Source organism: Gopherus flavomarginatus, chromosome 5, assembly GCF_025201925.1.
Source record: "Gopherus flavomarginatus isolate rGopFla2 chromosome 5, rGopFla2.mat.asm, whole genome shotgun sequence".
Taxonomy (NCBI): Eukaryota; Metazoa; Chordata; order Testudines; family Testudinidae; genus Gopherus; species Gopherus flavomarginatus.
In genome coordinates this window covers 131883800-131909227 of record NC_066621.1, presented here as the reverse complement: position 1 = coordinate 131909227, position 25428 = coordinate 131883800, and the positions used below count along the sequence as shown (strand labels likewise).

The 25428-nt window shown below is 44.0% G+C and overlaps 1 protein-coding gene across 2 annotated transcripts in view; it reads left to right on the top strand.

Moving 5' to 3' along the window:
* Window positions 1-25428, top strand: part of LOC127051761 (alpha-1-antiproteinase 2-like) — a 298892-nt gene that overhangs the window by 260790 nt on the left and 12674 nt on the right. Inside the window, exon 1 of one of the 2 annotated variants that reach the window (XM_050954485.1) lies at window positions 22184-22282. The exons of the other annotated variant lie outside the window; for it this stretch is intronic. The gene's annotated coding sequence lies outside the window, so the exon portion shown is untranslated. Of the gene's footprint in view, window positions 1-22183; window positions 22283-25428 lie in introns of those variants that run through there. 2 annotated transcript variants of the gene reach the window in all.

The following is a 25428-nucleotide window of genomic DNA, read 5'->3' as shown; positions in this document are numbered from 1 at the left end:
CTTCCCTCCCTCAATATTTGAAAGTATCCTGTCCCCTGATTGGTCCTCTGGTCAGGTGACAGCCAGGCTCACTGATCTTGTTAACCCTTTCCAGGCAAAAGAGATATGAAGTACTTCTGTTCTATTAACTCTTACTTATCTGTTTATGACACCCTTACACTCAGCCTTGCCAGCCTGGGCCATCCCACGCCTGGGATCTGCTCAGCTCCCTCTAACCAGCCCCAGCTCAGGATATCCCACCGTTCCCACCCATGCCTTTCAGACCAAGAACACCTCTTCTTCCTACCAAACCCTCCCAAGCTCACAGCAACCCCTTTCTGCTCTGAAACCCTCTCCCAACTAACACCACCTGGGTCAGAACAAAAATATACAAAACCCATGGAGACCTTTCCCAGAGGTCAGAGTCCTTCCTCCAACCTGACAGCCACCACCAGGTTCCCAATCCCCTTTTCTCCAGAACTCCAACTCTCACCCCTATGCCCAGAACCTCCACCCTCAACTCACAGTTGTTGCTGGATACAGAAAAACAGGAGCAGAGTCATCAGGGAGGGACTGTGGCTGTAGAGAGCCCTTTACTCTGAATAAACTTCACAGGAGCTTGGAAATCCTCTTCTGTCCTCCTCCCTCTATTGCTTGTAGCCCAGGTGCTGCAAGCAGGATCTCTAGGAGCTGGAAACTGCAAGAAGCATTACAGAAAGCAGCTAGATGAACTGAAGCCTAGATCCTAAGGCTGCTGGGTGAAATCCAGCCTCGCAGAAATCCCTGTGACAAGTGATACTGCTTCCTGCCAGAGCAGTAGCAACAAAGAACGTGGCCCCCTCTGAACATATGTCCGGGGCCCCTTACAATGCAGAAACTGGAATGTGGTATTTATTTTATACAATATACAGGGTTCATATTATGTATACATAGGCCTACAGTCTACACGTATTCCGTATTTACGCAAAGCGCTTCTTTCGAGCCTTGTTCTCCGCAAATTGGTTAATCAATGCATCATAGTCCAGAGATCTGGCAATCTTGTTTTCGATTGAGATAACTGCAAGCGCAGAAAGCCTGTCATCTGTCATGGTTGAGCACAGGATATTCTTGATCAGTTTCATTCTGCAGAAGCTCCTTTCAGCACCAGCGACATAACTGGTGTGGTCAGAAGAATTCTGATGCAAATGCAAAGATTCGGATATATCTCCTGAAGGCTGTTCTTGTATATGTACATTAAAAAATTGTTTGCCGTGACAAGTCCTCTCTCTTTCTCGATGACATAAATAAAACGATTCAATTCCATTATGAGTTCGTTGGCATCAATGTCTCCCATTTTTCTTTCAAAATTTTTGCTGTGATTCTTCAGTTCATTTTCTCTGTGACACTGCTTCAGGCTGTTAGCGTTGTACAGAAATCCAAACAACTTATACCACTCCACGAGTTGGTCAAATCACGACGAAACAGAAGATATGGCCTGATCAGTGAGAACAAGAAAGAACTGCGATTTGAATTTTTCTTCAGCAGAAAGACGGCTCGAATCATCAGCACATTCATAATCAAACATTCTCCTCTTACGTCGCACCCTGGTTTCTGGAAACACCTGCTCAATACCCGTATGCTCTGCTATTTCACGTGCATTTGTGACCACAGAGTTATATCCTGTATTTCGATAGTCTTCCAAAAACTTCATTGTAGCACCGACTTCTGCCTGCAGTATGTCAATTGACACATCTGGTGACTGAATTAATTTGCTGGTTTTATTGACGTGAAATACTATATCGTACCACGTGTACACAGTTAGAACAAAAGACCATGTAGTAACATGGTCTAAAAGCGCACCGACTTCTATTGCTGTATCGCCATCTTTCTTTTCGAGCGCATATTCTCGCAAAGATGACAAAGCATTGCACAATTCTTCAAGGTGATAATGCAATGGCTTCACAGCATCAATTCTCGACTCCCAACGACTGTCCGATAACCCTTTAACAGATATTGGCATATGTTCTTGAAGTATATCTCAACGTGAAGGTGAAGAAGAAAAGATAACGTATATTCTGTTAATCAGACCGAAAAAGTCAAGGGCATATTTTGATGACTTTGCTGCGTCTGAGATCACAAGATTCCAAGTGTGAGCTCCACATGGTACATACAAGGCACGGTCATTTATTTCTAGCATGCGGGCTTGAACTCCTTTATTCTTTCCTCTCATGTTTGCGCCATTATCATAAGCTTGGCCTCTCATGTCAGCAATGTCTATTCCTAAGTTGTTTGCCTTTTCAAGAAACACTTCCAACAAGCCCTCGCCAGTTGTATCATGAACATTAAGAAAACCAACAAATGCTTCATGAATATTGACACCATCTTCACCGTTGCATTCAACAAAGCGTAACACCACAGACATCTGTTCTTCATGTGACACGTCGGGAGTACAGTCCAAAATAACTGAATAATATTTTGCTTTTTTAAGCTGCGCTATGTTGGCCTCTTGAATGTTACTGGCAACAAGTTGAATCAGCTCATTTTGGATCTGTGGACTGAGGTACTGAACATGTGTCTCTGCCTTCTTAATCCTCTGTAAAAGTTCGCTGAAGACAGTATCATACTTTGCAAGCAATTCAAACAGTCCCCAAAAGTTGCCATTTGAAGGATCGCCGAGCTTTTCATTACTTCCTCGAAATGCCAAGTTTCTTTCGGACAAGAAAATAATGACATCAACCATGCGTTTGACAACATTTCTCCAGAAATCTCTTTCTTTCAGAAAAGCCTGCAATTCGAGTTGGTCAACAGATGTACAGTTTACTATGCCTGACCGAAGGTCAAACCATTTCACCATACAGTCTTGATGACCTTTGCCTGTTTCATGTTGCTGAAGTCTTTTTGACAGTGCTTTCCAAGCAGATGTTCCACGACATAGCGGTATGTCGCCATTGCCAAATAATTTACAACAAAAACAAAAAATGGCATCTTTCTGAACTGAGTACATTAACCATGAACGTCTTATTTTCTCGCCATTTGCCATGGTTCGATAGAAATGAGTACTTGTGAACCTCCACCTTTCCTCGTTAAATGGAAATTCGTAACTTACATTCTGCTTCAGTGGGCCACGTGCAACAATGTCACACACTTGCCTGTCCGATATTATAGACGGCCAATTTCCTGGATCATCAGTCAGTGGTTCAGATTCAGATACTTCTTTCTCGGCAGCAGCTGGAATATCTGTTACAGTTTGTTTGGTAGAACAACTGGCTTCACCTTCGACCTCACTTGAAGCACTTCTGGATACGTCTGGATACAATTCATAGCTGCTAGCGTTGTCCGTTTCATGTGCCTGTACCTGTACGTTAGATTGCAGGGCAAAATATGTTGACAACTTTGGAATTTTCTCAAGTTCCTTCTCGGCTGCCTTTCGTTTACTAGCTCCGCTCTTATACATTCTCTTAGACATCACAAAGCACGCTTCTGCGTTGGAAACGATAAAAAACTAAACAACTAAATTAATAACATTTATCCGACAACTGCCATTATGAACCCAAATACACATTCTTTGAATGGGTCCAACTAAAATTCAAAACTGACCGACAGACAACTGATGTAGCCAATAGCATTATGATGTATCATAATGACTTCACGGTTTTGTCAGTAAAACCGACATAGATTGTGCAATAGCATCAATAAATGTCACTTACCTAGTTATACTTTACATTTTTTTTGCCACTTTTAGGGGCCCCCTTCCTTGCAGGACCCCCTCCGGTCGGAGGGTACGGAGGGCACTCGCTACACCTCTGCTTCCTGCAGTACTTCAGCCATAAGGCACAACATAACTCACAGCTCTGGCATTATTGGTTGAGTTTAGCTCCTTTAGCCATTCATGTCCAGCCACCCCTGGCAGACAGAGTCACTTTCACTTTTTCTCTGTGTTGTAATTCAGGCAACTCATAAGTCACCCAAACTCCCCTGCAACAGAGGATTCCAAAAGGCTTCTGTAAGATCTTTGCTTAAGATGCAAAGTGTCTCCCTTGCGTTGTTCTGGAGTAGCCTCTTTACATTGGTATATGGCCAATGAGGTTAGGCTGTGATGAGAGGGGAGGGAGGGAGGCATATATATTGTATCTTCTGGATCTGATGTTCCAGCCAGCCATACGCACTCACTGTCTCAGACCACTCCTCCTGGTAGTGGGCCAGCTACTCATCCTCCACCTACTGGGTCTCCACAATCAAGTGGACCAAGTCCGACACACAGTGAAGATGCCATCTAACAGGACAACCTCTTATCTGGTAATGCAAAAGCCAAGTAATCCCAGTATCACAGGTAGGTGATGAGATGCCGTCAGACTATTTCCAAGGCAGTTGCCTCTTAGTCTATAGTCCTGATTTCAAAGCCTGCAAATTGTTACTTAAAGGGAGTGGGGAGGGTGGGAATCAGCCTTTTAATTTATTTATTTAGCTTATATTCCTATTAGTGCCATGTGATTTATCCTGTCTGAACAGTATAGAGACTTTGATAATTGGGCAGCATGTGGTTGTTTTGATATAAAATCAAGAGGTCCAGTGTTCGGGGTTGAGTGTAAAGGAAACCGGTAATTCACCTTCCAATCATACTAACAAAAGATTGACTCTTGTGTCTAACATGAACAGAAACCACAAAATCAAAGCCTGAATTCTACCCTCTGCCACATGGATCTCCAGTCAGACATAAAGAGTCTCTCTTTGTAGAGTCTGTGGCCCATTTTTCACCTCCGGCACTGTGATTTTTGATTTTGAGGTTGCACCCTAATGACTCTGCCTTTCTCTCTCATTGGCAGTGGATACCATCAGGGATCCGAAGGGGAAAAGGGTGATGAGTACAGGAACTCACAACTCTGGGCAGAAACAAAGTATTTTCATTGCGCCCTTTTTGACATAGGAAGAAGAGATGCAGAGTCTGCCACAAAGTCTTACTAGGCTCCGCTAAAACATGAAGTTGTAGAACTTCACTAAAATTAGCTAAAGCTGAGTAAAACTGATTACAGTTAACTACAACTAACTATGGACAGAACGAGGAAGACCATTGAGAGTGCTTGCAAAAGCAAGGATAGTAGGTTCAGAGACCATCATAGACAGTCAGAAGGAACTGAGGGGGTGTGAGGTTGGCTGGGTGCTTTTTACTAGCACTATCAGTGCACAGCAGCAGAGGGCACTTGAGCAGCCCTGATGGGTACCACTGAGGGGAAAATTTCCAGACACTGTACTCAGCGCGCGCACATACCTAGAGTGGAATGCACTTGTGCAATCAGTTGAAGAAGAAGAACTATAACAAATCCGAAGCACACAGACACAGCCCCACCTTCTCCCAGTTTTGTAATTCACAAATAAATAGTAGGTAACCTAGAGTCCCTTGGCAACAACCCTTTAAAAGGCTTCAGCAGTGTCCTTGCATGAGATGCAAAGTCTGGACTCCTTAGGAGTTTGTCTATGCTTGGGAGAAAACCTGGTCCCATTATAGAGTTTTGCTATTAACTTCAGTGAGGCCAGGATTTCAGCCCTTACATTTTGAGTTGTTCCTTGCCTGTTTTATCAGCTTAGAATCCAAATAACAATGTTGATTATCCCACCTTGGAACTGCCATTGTTCCTCTTGATTCTCCACAAATTACTAGGCTTTTCCCTTTCTTCTGCTTCTGGCATAGAACTGGAAATTCGGCAACACCAAGCCAGTTCTTTCATGGTCTTCTCTTCCCATGCAGTTCTCTCTGACAGAGCAGATGTTTTTCCAATCAACAGTCCACTGTTTCTCAAATGACCCAACTCAGCTATGGGGCTGTCCCATAAAACAGAGGAAAGAAGGCAATTAACTACAGTTCCTAAACATTTAGAATTGCTCTTCCCCCAGCACAGAGACTGTCGTGAGATTCCCCCAGGGACTTGCACACCAATTGGAAAACTGCCCTGTTATAATGTTCACTGGAAAAAAAATAAATATTGATCTCTGAAATTTAGTCAGTGGTTGGCTTTTTAGAGAGTTTCCATATACTCTTCTCATTAGGGTTCTTTGTTTTATTTTATTAATTTAAACAAATGCCTGCAAGCGCAGGGACAAATATAGCCTGGAAAATAATGATAAGGAGGGAGAGGAAATGACATTTATCTCACTATCCTCAGTGATATCTGAATTCGAAACACAGCATCATATTGGTAAGTGAAGTCCACTAAGCCTGAGACATATTTGTGTGTGTTTAATTCTCAGTAGGGTATTATATGAACCCATGCACATATCAATTTGTAATTATTTGTCTGGGGTACACATACACAGACATTATACACAGAAAAGGAGTTTAAGAAAAAGAAAAAGGAGTTTCAGCACCAAGGTCCTCCTGCACTTCCATGAAGAGTGATGACTCTGAGGAAGAGTCTTTACACAGTGTTCGATACTTCATAAAGCACTCAAGTACCAGAGGGGTAGCCATGTTACTCTGGATCTGTAAAAGCAGCAAAAAGTCCTGTGGCACCTTATAGACTAACAGACATATGGGAGCATGAGGGTGAATACTGACATGCATCTGAGGAAGTGGGTATTCACCCACGAAAGCTCATGCTCCAATATATCTGTTAGTCTATAAGGTGCCACGGGACTCTTAGCTGCTTCATAAAGCATTGAAAGGATGGCTACCATCAAGTACTCTTAAGTATTTCAATTATGGTAATAACTAGAGCAGGGGTTCCCAAACTGTGGGCTGTGGTCCATAGGCAGGCTGCAACACAGTCCCAGGTGGTCCACTGGCAAGGGTGAAGATGGGGGTGTATGTAGGGGCATTTTCCCCCCAAACTGCATCTTTCCACTCCCATCTTGACCCTTGCCCTTCAGTGCAGCTCCAAGGCACGTAGCCCTATCCACTTGCCCTGCCTTACAGACCCTGCATGAAGAGCATGTGTGTAAGGGGTAGTTTAGGGGGAGGGTCTGGAGACAGAGGGCTTTTGGGGAGGGGGAAGCTGGGGTTGGGATGTAGCAGAGGGGCAGCTGGAAGGTTTCCTCCTCCTTTCCTCAGCGTCTGGCTTGCAGGTGGGAGAGGGCTGCTATTTTGCAGTGGGAAGTATCAGGGACCCCCCGCATGCACTGTGCTGTCCCCTCCATCTTGGTTGCTGGCAGTGGGGTTTGGGTGTGCTGTTTTGCAGTGGAAGGCTGGGGGACCCCTCTCCCCATGGCACTGACCTGTCCCTTTCCCCCTCTCATCTCCTCTGTCCATTCTAGGAGCCATACATACATCCCCCATTGCAGGCTGCGCACTGTGCCCTCCCCAGCCAGCCATCCTTCACTAGAGTGGAGCATGAAGCTGCCAGCGCGAGTATCCTCAGTCTGTCCCCAACAGCTGAGCTTGCTCAGCCATTTTGCTGACTGGGGACTCTCCTGCCTAACCCAGGGTTCCCCTGTCCCATTCCCTCCAAACTTGGGGTTCCCACATCCCAAGCCACCCACAACATGGCTGCCCCACCCCTTCCAAAACACCCTTAACTCCTCATATGTCACAGCTCACCCCACCCCCTCCACATCCCCATGAACCATCTGCCATCAGTGTCCTCCATCTTGGACCAAACTGGTTTCAGTGTCGCCCCCATCACCCCTCTGCCCCAGGGCCAGGCTGCGGTTCTCTGGGATTGAACCCCTACTATGACTAGGGTAACAGATTCTGTCTCCTTTCTCTTCCCCCCACCACTTCTTCCCAGCTTAAGGGGGCATTCACCCACCTGCTGGAGAACTGGGCCTTGCAGGCTGAGCTGGCACTATGGCAGTCCCAAGCCTGGGTGGAATCATAGAATATCAGGGTTGGAAGGGACCTCAGGAAGTCATCTAGTCCAACCCCCTTCTCAAAGCAGGACCAATCCCCAACTAAATCATCCCAGCCAGGGCTTCGTCAAGCATGACCTTAAAAATCTCTAAGGAAGGACATTCCACCACCTTCCTGGGTAACTCATTCTAGTGCTTCACCACCCTCCTAGTAAAAATGTTTTTCCTAATATCCAACCTAAACCTCTCCCACTGCAACTTGAGACCATTACTCCTTGTTCTGTCATCTGCCACCACTGAGAACAGCCAAGCTCCATCCTCTTTGGAACCCTCTTTCAGGTAGTTGAAAGCAGGTATCAAATCCTCCCTCATTCATCTCTTCTGCAGACTAAAGAATCCCAGTTCCCTCAGCCTCTCATAAGTCATGTGCTCCAGCTCCCTAATCATTTTTGTTGCCCTCCGCTGGACTCTTTCCAATTTTTCCACATCCTTCTTGTAGTGTGGGGCCCAAAACTGGACACAGTACTCCAGATGAGGCCTCACGAATGCCGAATAGAGAGGAATGATCACATCCCTCAATCTGCTGGCAATGCCCCTACTATACAGCCCAAAATGCCATTAGCCTTCTTGGCAACTAGGGCACACTGTTGATTCATATCCAGCGTATCATCCACTATAATCTCCTTGTCCTTTTCTGCAGAACTGCTGCCTAGCCACTCTGTCCCTAGTCTGTAGCAGTGCAGGGGATTCTTCTGTCCTAAGTGCAGGACTCTGCACTTGTTCTTGTTGAACCTCATCAGATTTCTTTTGGTCAAATCTTCTAGGTCCCTCTATATCCTATCCCTACCCTCCAGCGTATCTACCACTCTTCCCAGTTTAGAGTCATCAGCGAATTTGCTGAGGGTGCAGTCCACACTATCCTCCAGATCATTAATGAAGATATTGAACAGAAGTGGCCCCAGGACCAACCCTTAGGGCACTCCACTTGAAACTGGCTGCCAACTAGACATGGAGCCACTGATCACTACCCGTTAAGCCCAATGATTTAGCCAGCTTTCTATCCACCTTATAGTCCATTCATCCAGGCCATACTTCTTTAACTTGTCTGCAAGAATACTGCGGGAGACCGCATTAAATGCTTTGCTAAAGTCAAGGAATAACACATCCCCTGCTTTCCCCTCATCCACAGAGCCAGTTATCTCATCATAGAAGGCAATTAGGTTAGTCACTCATGACTTGCCCTTGGTGAATCCATGCTGACTGTTCCTGATCACTTTCCTCACCTCTAAGTGCTTCAGAATTGATTCCTTGAGGACCTGCTCCATGATTTTTCCAGGGACTGAGGTTAGGCTGACTGGCCTGTAGTTCCTCGGATCCTCCTTCTTCCCTTTTTTGTACCATGCCTGCCACTGGTGACAGGCAACCTGAGGGATCTCTGCCTACCAGCTCCTATGGGGGGCTCAGAAACCAGGGAGACTTGCTTATAGTAAGTGGGGAGACATGGAGCTTTTGCATGATTTGGAGGGTGAGGTCAAGGCTTTTGCCCCTGGCTCTTCAAGGGAAGGGGTGCTGGGCATCAATGGGGGTGCACTGCATTTGGGGAGGACGGGTGGTACCTGCCCTCAGGCCACTGAAGGGCCAGGGTCGGGAGAGTGGAACAATGTTTGTGCGCACGCGCGCGCATACACACACACACACACACAGAGTGAGTACTGGCCCTCTGCTGGTACATATAGTTTATACGTATGTAATAATTAAAATGAATAATTTTCCTCATTAAGTGCCAATAGTGTTAATTGCAGTTGCACAGATGGGCCTGAGGGAAAAACATTTAGGAACCCCGGGACTAGAGGGCCAGTCAGTATCTGTGTATAGGCACTGTAAAACAGGCACTGTTAAATAATAACTGACCCACTAGACACCTGTGGCAAGCACTGTATAAATAATAAAAGGGCCCAGTCAATATTTGTGATAAGCACCTTATCATGTAATAGAGAACTCAGTCAATAAATGTGACAGGCAGTGTATCACACAATAGAGAACCCACTCAGTATTTGTTACATAACAGAGAACTCAGGCGATAATTGTGATGGGCACTTTATCACATAATCCTTATATAAACAGGAAATGAAGAGATTCTTGCTTTCACCTTGAATATTGTGTCCTGGGTCTCTGTATTCTCCACATGGTGTCAGAAACAGGATCGACTAAAGATTCAGCAGGTCACAAAGCACCCCTTTGAAAAGGCCAGCCAGAAAAACACAAACTCTTTGGCCTAGCCAGAACAGCACAAAGGCTGCACAGAGCTAGCAGCAAAATAAGCAGAGAAGAGACCTAAAACCACAGAAGGGCAACAGAGAACTGCTACGGTGAGTCCAGGCTGCAACAAGGAGTGAGGACAGGAAAGTAAGGAACACTGAAGCTCAGGTAAGGCCCCCAGAACACAAGTTTGCTCCCTTGAAAGGCCACACCACCTTACCACCCCACCCCCAAAAAGGCAGCAAAGAAATTAAACTGCCATTAACACAGAGTGTGGAAGCTAAATTTCTCCCATCACAAGAGAGTATCCTAGTCACTGACCCACAGAGTCGTTCTCTCGTGCTCTCTCTTCCTGCTTTAATGACTATTAATACACAGTGGCACAGCTTCAACAAGAGAGACTGAGAAAGCTTCATACCAGTATACCACGTAGCCTAGGAGCTAGGGCATTTACCTAGGAGATAGGAAACCCAAGTTTCAATTCTATAGCCCCATCAGACAGTGTGGGGAATGAACCCAGGTCTCCCCAAACCCTGGCAAGTGCCCGAGCCCCTGGGATAGAGACTATAAGGAAGGAAACAGCACCTCCTTCTCTGGCACTTCTGGTAAAAACCAGCGTGGGTGCTGAACTCCAGGAGAGAGTCACGGCTGAGAATCCAAAATGGAGACAGGTGCCTCCCTCCAGCTTGGATTTAGGCTCCTAACTCCCCTTGAGGGGAGTCATAGGCCACCTTGGCTTGCTGATTTTTGTGACCGATTTCTTTGAGGTACCTAACTCTCCCCAGGCATTGCAGAGGGAGCCTGGGTGCCTAATTCAGGGTTGCGAATTCCACTAGGTGGAAGGGTGCTAGTGCAAACTGCTGAGCCACTGGGCAGAGATTTGTAGGCATCATGGCAGAGGTGAGCTTGTGGGAGGAATTTGAAAGAGGACAATGTTTTATTTGGGAATGGTAAGGGTGTCAGAGCTTGCACTCCGCTGGCATGTCTCTTGTTGATAATACAGCTCCTTTGTTTGGAGAGGGGAAGCAAAGGGAGAACAGAGAAATTTAAAACCCCCAGAACAACATGGCTTTCCTTCAACCAGACTAGTGAAAGAACCAATGGAGATCAAAATAAAAATATTACCCCAGGAATATGTTTAAAGCACCTCATTCAAGACTGAAGCAGCAACAGAATCACTGAACACTCCCTGCCATCTTACAGTTCACAGAAGAGAATAACTGAGACCAATCACACACAGGAACAAATAAGACAATGTACACCTTTGTGACACAGGAAGACTTATTAACCTATCCAGATAAGAAAAAAAGGGAAATGTACCAAGCATAAATTAGCATATATTTTGGATATTTTCCAAGCCTTCTCTTCTTCTGTGCAAAGGAGTATTGTCAAGAATCAAAGAGGCTATTTGAATTTGGAGAGGGAGGTGAATTTACCTGCTGTTTCACTCTCTTCCAGTAATAGCACAAAGTAATCCTTTGAAGAGCTTTTTGTCCCTAAGCCAGATACAGGGGAGTGAATCAAATCCAACCGCGGAGCCATCTGTAATAAGGTTTTCAAAGTGAATCTAAAGAAACATTTTCAAAATGAATTGAACAAAAGATTGGGGTTTTTATCTAACAACTGCTTAGAGATGACAGGTATTTCCATTACTGTTTGTTTAGTAGAGGAGATTCCGTGAATGGACAAGGTGGAGGGGGTTGGTTTTGTTTTGTTTTTTTTAAATTACGCCTAGGCATTCAAAAAACGTGGGGACAGGTTCTCGGTTGGCATAAATCTGTTGTCCCACTATAGGAGTCAGGGTTGGGCTGTTCTGATTCACCCAACCTGAGGGTCAGGCCTATTCCAGCTACAACTCCATGAAAGATTAAATAAGGCTGAGCAGGTGTTGGCTGTAAACCCTGAAAGTGCAGCCTGGAGCAAACAAAAGGCAGAGACAGCTTATCCAAAAAGACACATCAGAGGTATCAGTTTTCCTCTGTCCCCTCTAAATTATGGTACAGCAGGGGCTAAAAAGCACTTGGCCTGGGAGAGGGCAAGCTCAAGCCATACCACTGGGGGAGGAGGGCCTAACAGCCACAGCAGGAAGTAAGCCACTCATCGCTCTGGGAACAGAGAGGCAGCTGCTGAGGGGTCAGCAGACAGAGACTCGTGTTGTACACAGGGCCGGCTTAAGGAAGTGCAAGGCTCAATTCAAACAGTTTCAACGGGGCCCCGGAAGGGATGACAAAAAAAATCACAAAACACATTTAAAAAAACACACGGGGCTTGTACTCACCAGGCGGTGCTCCGAGTCTTTGGCGGCACTTCAGCGGCGGGTCCTTCATTCACTCCAGGTCTTCAGTGGCACTGAAGGACCCACCACCGAAGACCCAGAGCAAGCAAAGGATCTACCGCCGAAGACCCAGAGCAAGCGAAGGACCCACCACCGAAGTGCTGCCAAAGACCCAGAGTGCCACCAGGTGAGTAAAAATTAAAAAGGCACCTCTAGCCAGGGAAGGGATTCTCACTGGGCGAGGAGCCCTCTTAGGCGCAGGGCCCGATTCGGGGGAATTGGTGAAATTGGCCTAAAGCCAGCCCTGGTTGTACAATCAGGGTTTTGTTGTTGACTCCACTGAGAGCAGAGTTTGGCCGACTCTGATTATTTTGGAAAATCTCACCCCTTTGAGTCCTCACCTTGCACACCATCCGGCACAGCTATTCTCATTAAAGTCACTGGGGCTAGAGTAAAGTGAGCAAAACCTCCTTGTTTCTCAATTACTTTCCATCAGTCTGATGCCATTTTAACAAATTAGTGGGAAAGAAAACTTGAAAGACAGCAGAACTCTCAGCAGCCAGGATTGAAGATACATTTTCTTCTATTTTTGTCCATTTTTCACATATTTTAAACACAGAAAATTAACTAAAACATTCCAGTCACAAATTAACATAGCAGGGGATAGAAATTCAGATGGGGTCAGATCCTATGTCCACTGAGGTCAGTTGCAGAGCTCCCATTAAAATTTTTCCTCTCATTTGAACTGAACTAAATGTTCCATTCCTGTGCCTGGCAAAGCTCAAGGTGCAGCACAACGGGAAAAACTTTTGGCAGAGTCAATTGTAGTTGCAACCTTGCTGACTAAGCGAGAGGCAGCATCAGCCTCACAGCTGTGACTTACCAGGTCCACCAGGGCAACTATACCCAAAGGGAGAGAGTGAAGCCCAGAAAAATGTTTGATACTTTAGGTTTGTATAAAGTATACAAACCAGTTATAATAGACATTTGATATATTGGCTATAATGATAACTTGCTTCACTGGGTAATTTCCAAACCACTTATGCAACCGTGAATATATTTCTCCTTGAGACACAAGGCTAGATAGAGGTCTCTGCAGATTAGACAAAGCCCAACATCAGAGAGAACAACAAAGCCCTCCCCAACACCTGTTTGACATTTCATCTCAGACATATTGTAGGAGGTACTTCTTGCATTCCATAGGACATTGTCAGAACAATAATGTCCTAGATTATTGTTAAACGGCCTTGGGAGTAATTAGTTAAATATTGAAAAGGATAATGAAATGTGAAGGGGGGAGTAGGGAAGGATGGCTGTCAGTTTCTCAGTGCTCTCCTAGAGAATCAAGCCTTCAAGTTCTCTAATTTAGAATTATCCCTTGATTTAAAAAAAAAAATTGGCCTCCAGCCACACAGTTTTACAGGAAATTCATGCACAAATTCAAAGGAAATGTCTTTGCTCGCATTGTTGATTTCCTAAAGGTGAGATAATCATGTATTATGATTTTGCAATAAAAACTCAGGGGGTTCCAGCAATGAGTGATAGATGCACAGTCTTTGATGTTATGGGCTTGATCCAAAGCCCACAGACGTCAATGAAAATATCCCCATGAATACCATAGGTAGCCAGCCATCCTTCAGAACTTCACAGACATAACGATGTATTACTTCTCAGATGGAAAAGACATACAACTAGTAAGTCACCAGGACCAGATGGTGCTCACACAAGAGTTCTGAAGACACTCAAATATGAAATTTTAGCACTATTAACTGCAGTATGTAGCATTATTGTTACTGTTACTGAATAAAGAAACATTGGGACCTGAAATTTTGAGTCTGGAACTTGCCTGAGTCTAATTTTTTTGCTTTTGTGTGGTACTGTTTTTCAGTAACTTTCAATCAACCACTGCCATTTTAAGATATTAGCAACATTAAAATTTTCAGTGTCACAGCTTCTTTGAGGTTCTCATTATTCTAAAGCAATAAATTAATACTGCTATTAATGAACTGTAGAGTCTGCTGATAAGGTGAATCCAGAAATTTTGTACAGCAAACAAGGATAAAACATCCTCACTGATAATTTTCTTTAAACTTTGAACAGATCAGTATGGACATAGATAAACACAATTTGCTGGGGAAGAGTCAACACAGCTTTTCTAAAGGGAACTCGTGCCTCACCAGAATTCTTTGGGGGGGGGGTCAACAAACATGTGGACAAGGGTGATCCCGTGGATATAGTGTACTTGAACTTTCAGAAAGCCTCTGACAAGGTCCCACACCAAAGGCTCTAAGCGAAGTAAGCAATCATGGAATAAGCAGGGAGATCCTCTCATGGATTGGTAACTGGTTAAAAGGCAGGAAACAAAGGGTAGGAATAAATGGTCAGTTTTCAGAATAGTGTCAGGTAAATAGCAGGGTCCCCCAAAAGGTCTGTACCGGGACCTGTGCTCTTCAACATAATCATAAATTAACTAGACAAAGGGGTAAACAGTGAGATGGCAAAGTTTACAGATGATACAAAATTACTCAAGGTAGTGTAAGTCCAAAGCAGACTGCGAAGAGTTACAAAAGGATCTCACAAAATTGGATGACTGGGCAACAAAACAGCAGATGAAGTTCAGCATTGATAAGTGCAAACTAATGCACATTAGAAAATATAATCCCAATTATACTTACAAAATGATGGGATCTAAATTAGCTGTTACCACTTCTGATGGAGTGTACGTGCCACACTGGCCCTGCAAGAGCTGAAATGAGCCAGGTGGGCTCAATCAGTTAATTAGACTGAAAACGGGGCAGCTTTAGGCCGCAGGCAGCGAATCAAGGGATCACCACTTGTGAGGGACTGGATGGGGTCTATGAAAGACAGGAAATTGAAAGCAGAGGGGACTACAGGGAAGAAAGGCTGCAGTCACAACCTGGGAGACGGGAGAGGTGTTTGAGGAGCCACAGAGATGAGTTGCCTAAAGTTACTCCCTAGGAGGAGGAAGTGAAGAGATCGGCAAACCCAGAAGAGTGGAGCAGGTTCAGGAGATATGGAAGCAGCTCAGAGAAAGACAGCAAGGTATAGGGAATGGACCGTGACTACTGTGTAGAGGATCCCTGAGCCAGAACCTGGAGTAGAGGGTGGGCCCAAGTACCCTTGTCAGCCACTGTGGGAGTGGGACTGTGAGGTAGTGAAGCAGAAGATGGCCTGAGACTGTGGGAGAGTAGGATCACTGAAACATATTTCTACCAGAATTGGAAACCACAGATGAAACCTGGCTGAATTATGAAAAGAATGCAGCAGTTTCTGGAGTAAAAGTGGGGCTGCAGAGGAGAAACTGATGGGGTGTACCCGCTGGAAGGGGTGTCAGCTTGACCAAACTAATCCCCAGAACCACCAGAAGGTGGCACCATCCAGCAGTGAGTACAGCAACCCATCACACCACTCAAGAAGGAAATTTTGGAGTCATTGTGGACATTTCATAGAATCATAGAATATTAGAGTTGGAAGGGACCTCAGGAGGTCATCTAATCCAATCTCCTGCTCAAAGCAGGACCACCCCCAACTCATAGACTCATAGACTTTTAGGTCAGAAGGGACCACCATGATCATCTAGTCCGACCTCCTGCACAATGCAGGCCACAGAATCTCACCCGCCCACTCCTGCAACAAACCCCCAACCCATGTCCAAGTCACTGAAGTCCTCAAATTGCGGTTTGAAGACCTCAAGCTGCAGAGAATCCCCCAGCAAGTGACCCATGCCCCATGCTGCAGAGGAAGGCAAAAAACCTCCAGGGTCTCTGCCAATCTGCCCTGGAGGAAAATTCCTTCCCGACCCCAAATATGGCGATCAGTTAAACTCTGAGCATGTGGGCAAGACTCACCAGCCAGCAGCCAGGAAAGAATATTCTGTAGTAACTCAGATCCCACCCCATCTAACATCCCATCACAGACCTAACTAAATCATCCTAGCCAGGGCTTTGTCAAGTTGGGCCTTAAAAACCTCTAAGGATGGAGGTTCCACCACCTCCCTAGGTAACCCATTCCAGTGCTAAACCACCCTCTTAGTGAAATAGTTTTTCCTAATATCCAACCTAGACTTCGCACACTACAACTTGAGACCATTGCTCCTTGTTCTGTCACCTGCCACCACTGAAAACAGCCTAGTTCCATCCTCTTTGGAAACCCCTTCAGGTAGTTGAAGTCTTCCTTCAAATCCCCACTCATTCTTCTTTTCTGCAGACTAAATAAGAGCAGTTCCCTCAGCCTCTCCTCATGTGCCCTAGCCCCTTAATCATTTTCATTGCCCTCTGCTGGACTCTCTTCAATTTGTCAACATCCTTTCTGTAGTGTGGGGGCCAAAAACTGGTCGCAATACTATGGATGCGGCCTCACCAGTGCGGACTAGAGGGAAATTATCACTTCCCTTCCCTCGATCTGCTGGCAATGCTCCTACTAGTGCAGCCCAATATGCTGTTAGCCTTCTTGGCAACAAGGGCACATGGTTGATTCATATCCTGCTTCTCATCCGCTGTAATCCCCAGATCTTTTTCTGGAGAACTGCCACTTTGTCTGTCGGTCCCCAGCGTGTAGCAGTGCATGGAATTCTTCCGTCCTAAGTGCAGGATACTGCACTTGTCCTTGTTAAACCTCATCAGATTTCTTTTTGGCCAGTCCTCTAATTTGTCTAGGTCACTCTAGGCCCTATGCTATCCTCCAACATGTCTACTTCTCCCCCCAGCTTAGTGTCATCCGCGAACTTGCTGAGAGTGCAATCCATCCCATCATCCAGATCACTAATGAAGGTGTTAAACAAAACCAGCCCCAGGACTGACCTCTGGGGTATTCCACTTGACATCCACTGCCAACTAGACATCAAGCCGTGGATCACTACTCATTGAGCCTGATGATCTAGACACCTTTCTGTTCAGCTTATAGTACATTCATCCAATCCATACTTTTTTAACTTGCTGGTAAGAATACTGTGGAAGACTGTATCAAAAGCTTTGCTAAAGTCAAAGTATATCATGTGCACTGCTTTCCCCATATCCACAGAGTCAGTTATCTCATCACAGAAGGCAGTCAGATTGATCAGGCATGACTTGCCCTTGGAGAATCCATGCTAACTATTCCTGATCACCTTCCTCTCCTTCAAGTGCTTCAGAATGGATTCCTTGAGGACCTGCTCCATGATTTTTCCAGGGATTGAGGTGACTGGTCTGTGGTTCCCTGGATTCTCCTTCTTCTCTTTTCTAAAGATGGACACTATATTTGCCTTTTTCCAGTCATCCAGGACCCACCCCCAATTGCCATGAGTTTTCAAAGATAATGGCCAATGACTCTGCAATCACATCCACCAACTCCCTCAGTACCTTGAATGCAGCACATCCAGCTTTCTGGACTTGTGCATGTCCAGCTTTTCTAAATAGTCCTTAACCTGTTCTTTCACCACTGAGGGCTGCTCACCTCCTCTCCATACTGTGTTGCCCAGTACAGCAGTCTGGGAGCTGACCTTGTCTGTGAAGACCAAGGCAAAAAAAGCATTGAATACTTCAGCTTTTTCCATATCATTTGTCACTAAGTTGCCTCCCCCATCAGCAAGGGTCCCACACTTTTCCTGACCTTCTTCTTGTTGCTAAGATACCTGTAGAAACCTTTCTTGTTACCCTTCACATTCCTTGCTAGCTGCAACTCCACTTGTGCTTGCACCCCTGCATGCTCAAGCAATATTTTTATAATCCTCCCTAGTCATCTGTCCAAGTTTCCACATCTTGTAACTTCCTTTTTGTATTTAAGTTCACTGAAGATTTCTCTGTTAAGCCAACCTGGTTGCCTGCCATATTTGCTATTCTTCTGCACATCGGGATGGTTTGTTCTTGAACTCTCAATAAGGCTTCTTTAAAATACAGCCAGCTTTCTTGGACTATTTCTCCCTCATATTAGGCTCCCAGGGGATCCTGCCCATCAGTTCCCTGAAGGAGTCAAAGTCTGTTTTTCTGAAGTCCAAGGACCACAGTCTGTTGCTCTCCTTTCTTCCCTTTGTCAGGATCCTAAACTCGACCATCTCATCATGATCACTGCTGCCCAGGTTGCCACCCACTCCTACTTCTTCTTCCAATTCTTCCCTATTTATGAGCAGCAGGTCAAGAGAAACATGGCCCATAGTTGGTTCCTCCAGCACTTGCACAAGGAAGTTGTCCCCAACACTCTCCAAAATCTTCCTGGATTGTCTGTGCACCGCAGTATTGCTCTCCCAGCAGATATCAGTTCTCCAAAAACATCTGGTCAGTGTGAAGTGGCAGTTAAAGCTAACAGAATGTTAGAAACCATTAGGAAAGGAACGGATAATAAGACAATAAGTATCATAATATCACTATATAAATCCATGGTATGCACACATCTTCAATACTGTGTACCATTTTGGGAGCCCATCTCAAAAAAGATATATTAAAATTGGGAAAGGTACAGAGAAGGGCAACATAAAAGATTCAGGGTATGGAACAACTTTCATATGAGGAGAGATGAAAAAAAGACAGACTGTTCAGTTTGGAAAAGAGACGACTAAGGGGAGATATGATAAAAGTCTATAAAGCCATGAATAGTGTGGAGAAAGTAAATAAGGAAGTATTATTTACCCCTTCAAGAGCCCAGGGTCACTTGATGAAATTAATAGGCATCAGGTTTAAAAAAAACATAAAGAAGTACTTCTTAAAACATGCAAGTCAACCTGTGGAACTTGTTGCCAAGGGATGTTGTAAATGTCAAAAGTATAACTGGGTTCAAAAAAGAATTAGATAAGTTCATGGAGGATGGGTCTTTCAATGGCTATCAGCCAAAATCTTTAGGGTTGCAACCCCTTGCTTTGAGTGTCTCTAAGCCTCTAACTGCCAGATTGTAGGACTGGATGACAGGGGATGGATCACTCGATAATTGACCTGTTCTGTTAATTCCCTCTGAATCATTGGCATTGCCAGAATCAGAGTCAGGAATCAAGCCAAGGGTCAGAACCAGAATCAATAGACAGGGGTGGGGCACAGAAACAGGGATCCATTCCACTAATCTTTTATGTTGCCCTTCTCTGCAGCTTTTCCAATTCTAATATATCTTTTTTGAGATGAGGCTACCAGAACTCCACATAGTACTGAAGGAGGGGGGTGTACCATCGATTTATATCATGGCATTATGATATTTACTGCCTTATTATATAGCCTTTTCCTAGTGGTTCCTAACATTCTATTAGCTTTTTTGACTGCCACAGCACATTGAGCAGTTATTTGCAGCAAACTAGCCACAATGATTCCAAGATCTCTTTCTTGAGTAGTAACAGCTAATTTAGATCCCATCATTTTGGCAATATGTTTTCCAATGTGCATTACTTATCAACACTGAATTTCATCTGCCTTTTTGTTGCCCAGTCACCCAATTATTATGAGATCCCTTTGTAACTCTTCTCAGTCTGCTTTGAACTTAACTATCTTCAGTAATTTTTTATCATCTGCAAACTTTTCCACCTCACTATTTTACCCCTTTGTCTAGATCATGCATGATTATGTTGAACAGTACAGGTCCCAGTACAGATCCTTGGGGAACCCTGCTATTTACCTCTCACTGTTCCGAAAATGGTCAGTTTAGTCCTATCCTTTATTACCTGCCTTTTAACCAGTTACTGATCCATGTGAGGACCTTCTCTCTTATCACATGATTGTTTACGTTGCTTAAGAGTCTTTGGTGAGGGACCTTGTCAAATGGGTTCTGAAAGTCCAAGTACACTATACCCACTGGATCACCCTTGTTTACATGTTTGTTGACCCCCTCAAAGAATTCTAAGTGATTGGTGAGACAAGATACCCCTTTCAAAAGTGCTGACTCTTCCCCAACAAATTATGTTCATCTGTATGTCTGATAATTCTGTTCTTTACTTTAGTTTCAAACAATTTGCCTGGTACTGAAGTTAGGCTCATCAGCCTGTACTTGCCAGGACTGGCTCTGGAGCCTTTTTCAAAATAATAATGGCATTACATTAGCTATCCTCCATTCATCTGGAAGAGAAGCTGGTGTAAGTGGTAGTTTACATACCACAGTTAGTTGTTTGTTTGTTTGTTTGTTTGGCAATTTCATATTTGAGTTCATTCAGAACTCTTGTGCGAACGCCATCCGGTCCTGGTGACTTATTACTGTTTAATTTAGGATGCACTTTTCTCCACAGAAACTGCAATCCTACTATAGAGCTATCCCTTTATTCCTAGTCTTCTTAGTCCTCCCCAGACTCTGACATTGCTTCTTAAGTCCCTGCTCCAGCAAAGCACTTGAGCACTTGAGCTCATTGTCCCCACTGGGCTCCAATGGGACAGTACCTGTCCTTAAACCTAGACACATGCTTCTTAAGTGCTTTGTTGGACTGAAGCCTTAAACCTAAAGCCCTCTCTTCCCACAACAGCACAAGGGACCAGCTGGTGACTCCTGCCTTTCCCATCATCCACTCTCCTAGTGGCTCTCAGTCACCCAGTTGGCCCAGAGCCTCACTTCAACCATCAATGTTCGCTGTGATACCAGGCTCCTCCAAGCTGCACTATCTTTGCTAGGTTAGCCCATTTGGGCCAGAGAGGGCCACCAAGCCCATTTACTCCATTCCTCAGCCCATCTAGCCTCTGCTACTTTCCCCACAGGTAGCTCCCCACACCGAAAGAGACACAACGTGGAATCCAGAGTAAGGGGGAGAGGGCAAAGAAGGAACAAGTCTAAAGAGACAACCGCCTGCCTCATGTTGGAGAGAGGAGATCTACACGCCTTGGGTCCACCTTCAGGTGTGAATTTGAGGACATGAGCTAAACTGGGCCTGATTCTCCCATTTGCACCTTGTGCAGCCACTGACATCTCTATAAGGTGAGTGTCAGACACTATCAGCTCAGAATGGTAGCACTGTGCCTAGATGCCAGTGACTACACTGAGTGCCAGGGAGGGGTAAATCAGGTCCATTGTGCAGTAATGACAGGTAAACACTGACTATAGAATGGCAAACACCACACAACATCTGTGATTAACTTGGTTTTCCCATCCTCATCAGAAACCAGCCTGTAAATAACTTGAGAGCTGGAAACCATCATTAGCAGACAGTGCTCGGCCAGTTCTGAATGAAAATCACAGTATTTGCATTAAAAAGGAGATCACAAAAATACACTGGCAAACCTATTGTTTTATTTAAATTATCATTTTATAAGTTAAACAGTCTGCTGGTATCCTGGGTTTTGCACTGTCTGGCCTGATTCTGTCCTTGATTCCTACATGAGATTATAAAAGAACTAGAACATACTTTAGCATTGCATTTACCAGCCTGTGTTCTAATCATTTTTATTCAACATAGCAAACACAGTGGAATTTGCCAGTCACTACAGCAACCTATAGTCACTACAAACATAAATGATGCCTTTTTATTTAAATTTTTTTTGGGGGGTCCCAGTTACTTGCTTTGTCAATGGGAATGTAGATAAGTAATAGGTGGTTAGTTTTATATGCATTTCATACACAGTGTAAGAGCTACTCCAAGTTTTCAGGGATGGAAACAAGGAATCTGAACTATTAAGAAGAGATCTGTTGGCACTACTTAGTTACCTGAGGTTTGCCATTAGGCCCCAAGCCAGTACTATACACATGTAATTTTACTCACTTGAGCACTCACTTGAAACCAATGGGATTATCAAAATGAGTAAAGATACTCATGCATGTAAGTAGTTGCAAGACTGGGGCTTTAGTGTTCCTCACTGTAGCATAAACAGAAGTAAGGTGGAAGACAATGTCCAATGTACACAAACCCACATTCAGGGCATGCACACACAGCAAAACTAGGTGCGCCATAAAACTAACATCATCACTGTTTGCTCTGTGCAATCAGTAAAGTACTAACCCTTACCAGACCTGGTTAATCTTTGCTAGAGGACACTTTGCTTTCATAATGCTTTTCAGCAGCATAAATAGCAAAGCAAAGTGCAGCACAGCCTGCTGAACACCACAGGATTCTTGAAACCTGAGGTAAGTAATCATTTTACCATGGGGACTTCAAATGTGTATTACCAGCGTTGCATGTAATTTATGTTATGCCATTTGATTCACATGGTGGCGCCTTTTGTTCTGTTTGGTACAAGGAAATCTGTCTTAAGCAACCATTCCAGGATGCAATAGCCATGATGATATTTAAAATGCACATAGCATGTTACCTGATCAGAGCACTGTATAAACACTAATCAACTAATCTTCACAGCAGGCGAGTAAGCAGTTTTATGGTGACAGTAATTTAACAAGGATTTATCATAAAAATGTCCCTTATAGGCAGTGCTGATCTCTATGAGTGAAATCCTGATCACACTGAAGTCAGGGAAAAGCTGCTATTGATTTTTATGAAGGCAGAAATTAATCTCGTGGCCTTGGAGAAGGGGAGTGCTCAAAGAATGGAGCATTCAGGAACTAGGGAATCTGCTTATTTTATTTTTCCCCTGCTTAGAAATTGCTATCTTATAACCAGAATGAAAGATGGGAAGCAGCACCGTCTGGTGAATAAGATTATGTATTTGATGGAGGTGTTTCTCCTTTGTGCCTTAGCTTATTACTAATATAGCAGTTTTCACCTTGTGTAGTTTGAGCTAGGAGTTCTGGAGAGCTTGTAAAGGAGGTAGGACATGTCCTCTACAATGTAGGACTTTTAAAGTAGCCAGTATTTCAACTATCCTACAGAAGACTGTATTCAGGGATGTCTTTTTCTGAATCACAGAGACAGTGCCTCTAGCACAGGTAAGTTAGTGGTATCCAGACAGGGAACAAGTTCCACCAGAGGCAGGGTATTTACCCTAGCCCTCTTCTCAGTTTGCTGGTGGGATTTTAATAAGGTGGCTCCAGCTAGTCACAGAGTTATCTCCATCACGCCACTGGGGAAGCAAGAGCTGCCATTCTCAGCTGTAAAATCAGCGCCACAGGACAAATGCTGACTTATATCAGTCAAACATGATTACCAAGTCCATTAAAGCAAACTGCCCTAAGCACTGCCATCCTCTGAGTCTCAGCATGTTTTTGTGTCATTTGTCTGTTTCAACAGAAAGTTCTGCATGGCAGGAACCACACCTCCTACAACCCTCAGCACTTGCCAATGCTTAACACAGAACAAGAGGGAAACTGAGGCAGGGGGCTGAAATGATTTCTCTAAGGCTACACAGGAAGCCAGTGCAGACCCGGACTTGAACTCAGGCACACTTCACTTTGAATCCTGTGTTTATATCCAGTCTAGACTAGACTGAGATCTACTGATGAAAAGCACTATAAAATAGTGAAATATTATTCTAATTTTGTGCAAGTTGCATTGTATTTGCATTTTAAGAAATTGTAAGCAATTGTCTTTGGTAACAGAAACCCTGAATCATAAGGTATGTGTAGGATATTATAGCTTGTGCTTTATAACACATTCTGATTTAAATAGCGTCTCTTGCTAACTATAATTATCTGATCTGGCAAACTGTGAAAGGCAAATACAGCAACCACAGCAAATATGAAGTCCAGAGCAAAGGCTCCCAGTCTTACTAACGGGTAAAATACTCTGAAAGCTTGCAGGGCAAAGATTCTTTTTAAAAGACTGTTTCATTAGATAGTCCCTTAATCCATGAAGCTTTAAAATCATATTCCTGAATGCATTAAGTGGCTTGCTTCTCATATTGTATATGCCTTAAATAAAATCCCTTTTCAATCAGTATATATCCTTGGAACTATCCTTCTTTTATGGGACAAAAAGTCAGATTTTAAATTACTGCAGAGGTGTTAATTGCCCACTTTATCTTGAATGATCTCTTGCAACATGTGTTAACTCTTTATGCTTAATAATCTGTTCCACCTTGGATTTAGTTGTGACACTCTGATTACCTTTTGCAAACCTGAAGACAAGTTCTATGTAGCCCAAAAGCTTGTCTATTTTGTCAACAGAAGTTGGGCCAGTAAAAGATATTACCTCGCACACCTTATGTCTCTCAGATTTTAAATGATTTTTTTAAAAATTGAAGTCAATAGCCAACTTTGCCCCCACCTCTGTTCTTGGCTCAGCTCAATGACAGACTAATAGAGAATCAGAGATAGTGTATCTTAGTGCAGAATTAGGCCCATAATATTGAAAAACTGAATTATCACCCAAAAACTGAATTATATTTGAATTTCTCTTTCTACTCCTAAAGATCAGTCCAGTTTCCAAACTGCAGGACTTTGGAAGGCATGTCAAACCCTACATTTGAAAATAATTGTAATATTAAATGAGCATAAACATTTTTGACCAGCCCTAAAACAGAAATGGCAGGCTGACCTGGGTCTTCTGTTTAAATGCCCAAGGGTATTTCTAGCATAGTTAAGAAAACCAATATTTTAGCACAAGACCCTGATCCTGCAAGGTACTAAATGCCCCATTTCATCCACTGAAATTAATGGAATTGAGCACTTTGCACCATCAGGTCCTTAAAATATATTATGAATGCTTGAAAAATGCCCTAATTTGTAATTCTTTGGGCCTCAGTTTTGTCAGGCACTCCATTCAGACACAGGGCTCACGCCTCAAGAGAATTCATTGCAGAGGTCAGGCCCCCACTTGCCTTGTCCTCTACAATTCTGATACAGACTGCCTGGGTGTCTACTGTGTTACACCAGTTTCATTCAGGTATAATTTCACTGACTAGAATGGAGCCACACTAGCCTGAAGCTAGAGTAACCAGTGTTGGCATCTCTCATGATTTTATTGTGAGTCTTGCAATATTTGGTATGTTTCTTAAAGTCCAAGCTCCTGGAGTCAGGTGAAAGTATGAGATTAATCTGTGCATGGGAGGTTAGGTTAGATATTAGGAAACATTTTTTAACTATAAGGATAGTTAACCTCTGGAACAGGCTTCTAAAGAAGGTGGTAGAATCCCCATTATTGCAGGTTTTTAAGAACAGGTTGGACAAACACCTGTCAGGGATGGTCTAGGTTTACTTGGTCCTTCCTCAGTGCAAAGGGTTGGACTTGATGACCTCTCAAGGTCCTCTCTGGCCCTACGTTTCTATGAATGTGAGAATCTCAGATTTCAATTAAAAAAAAAAGTAAATCTCTACCCAGAATCAGGCCCATATTATATTAGATTCTGACTATGAATTGAAAATTGAAATGCAATGTGATT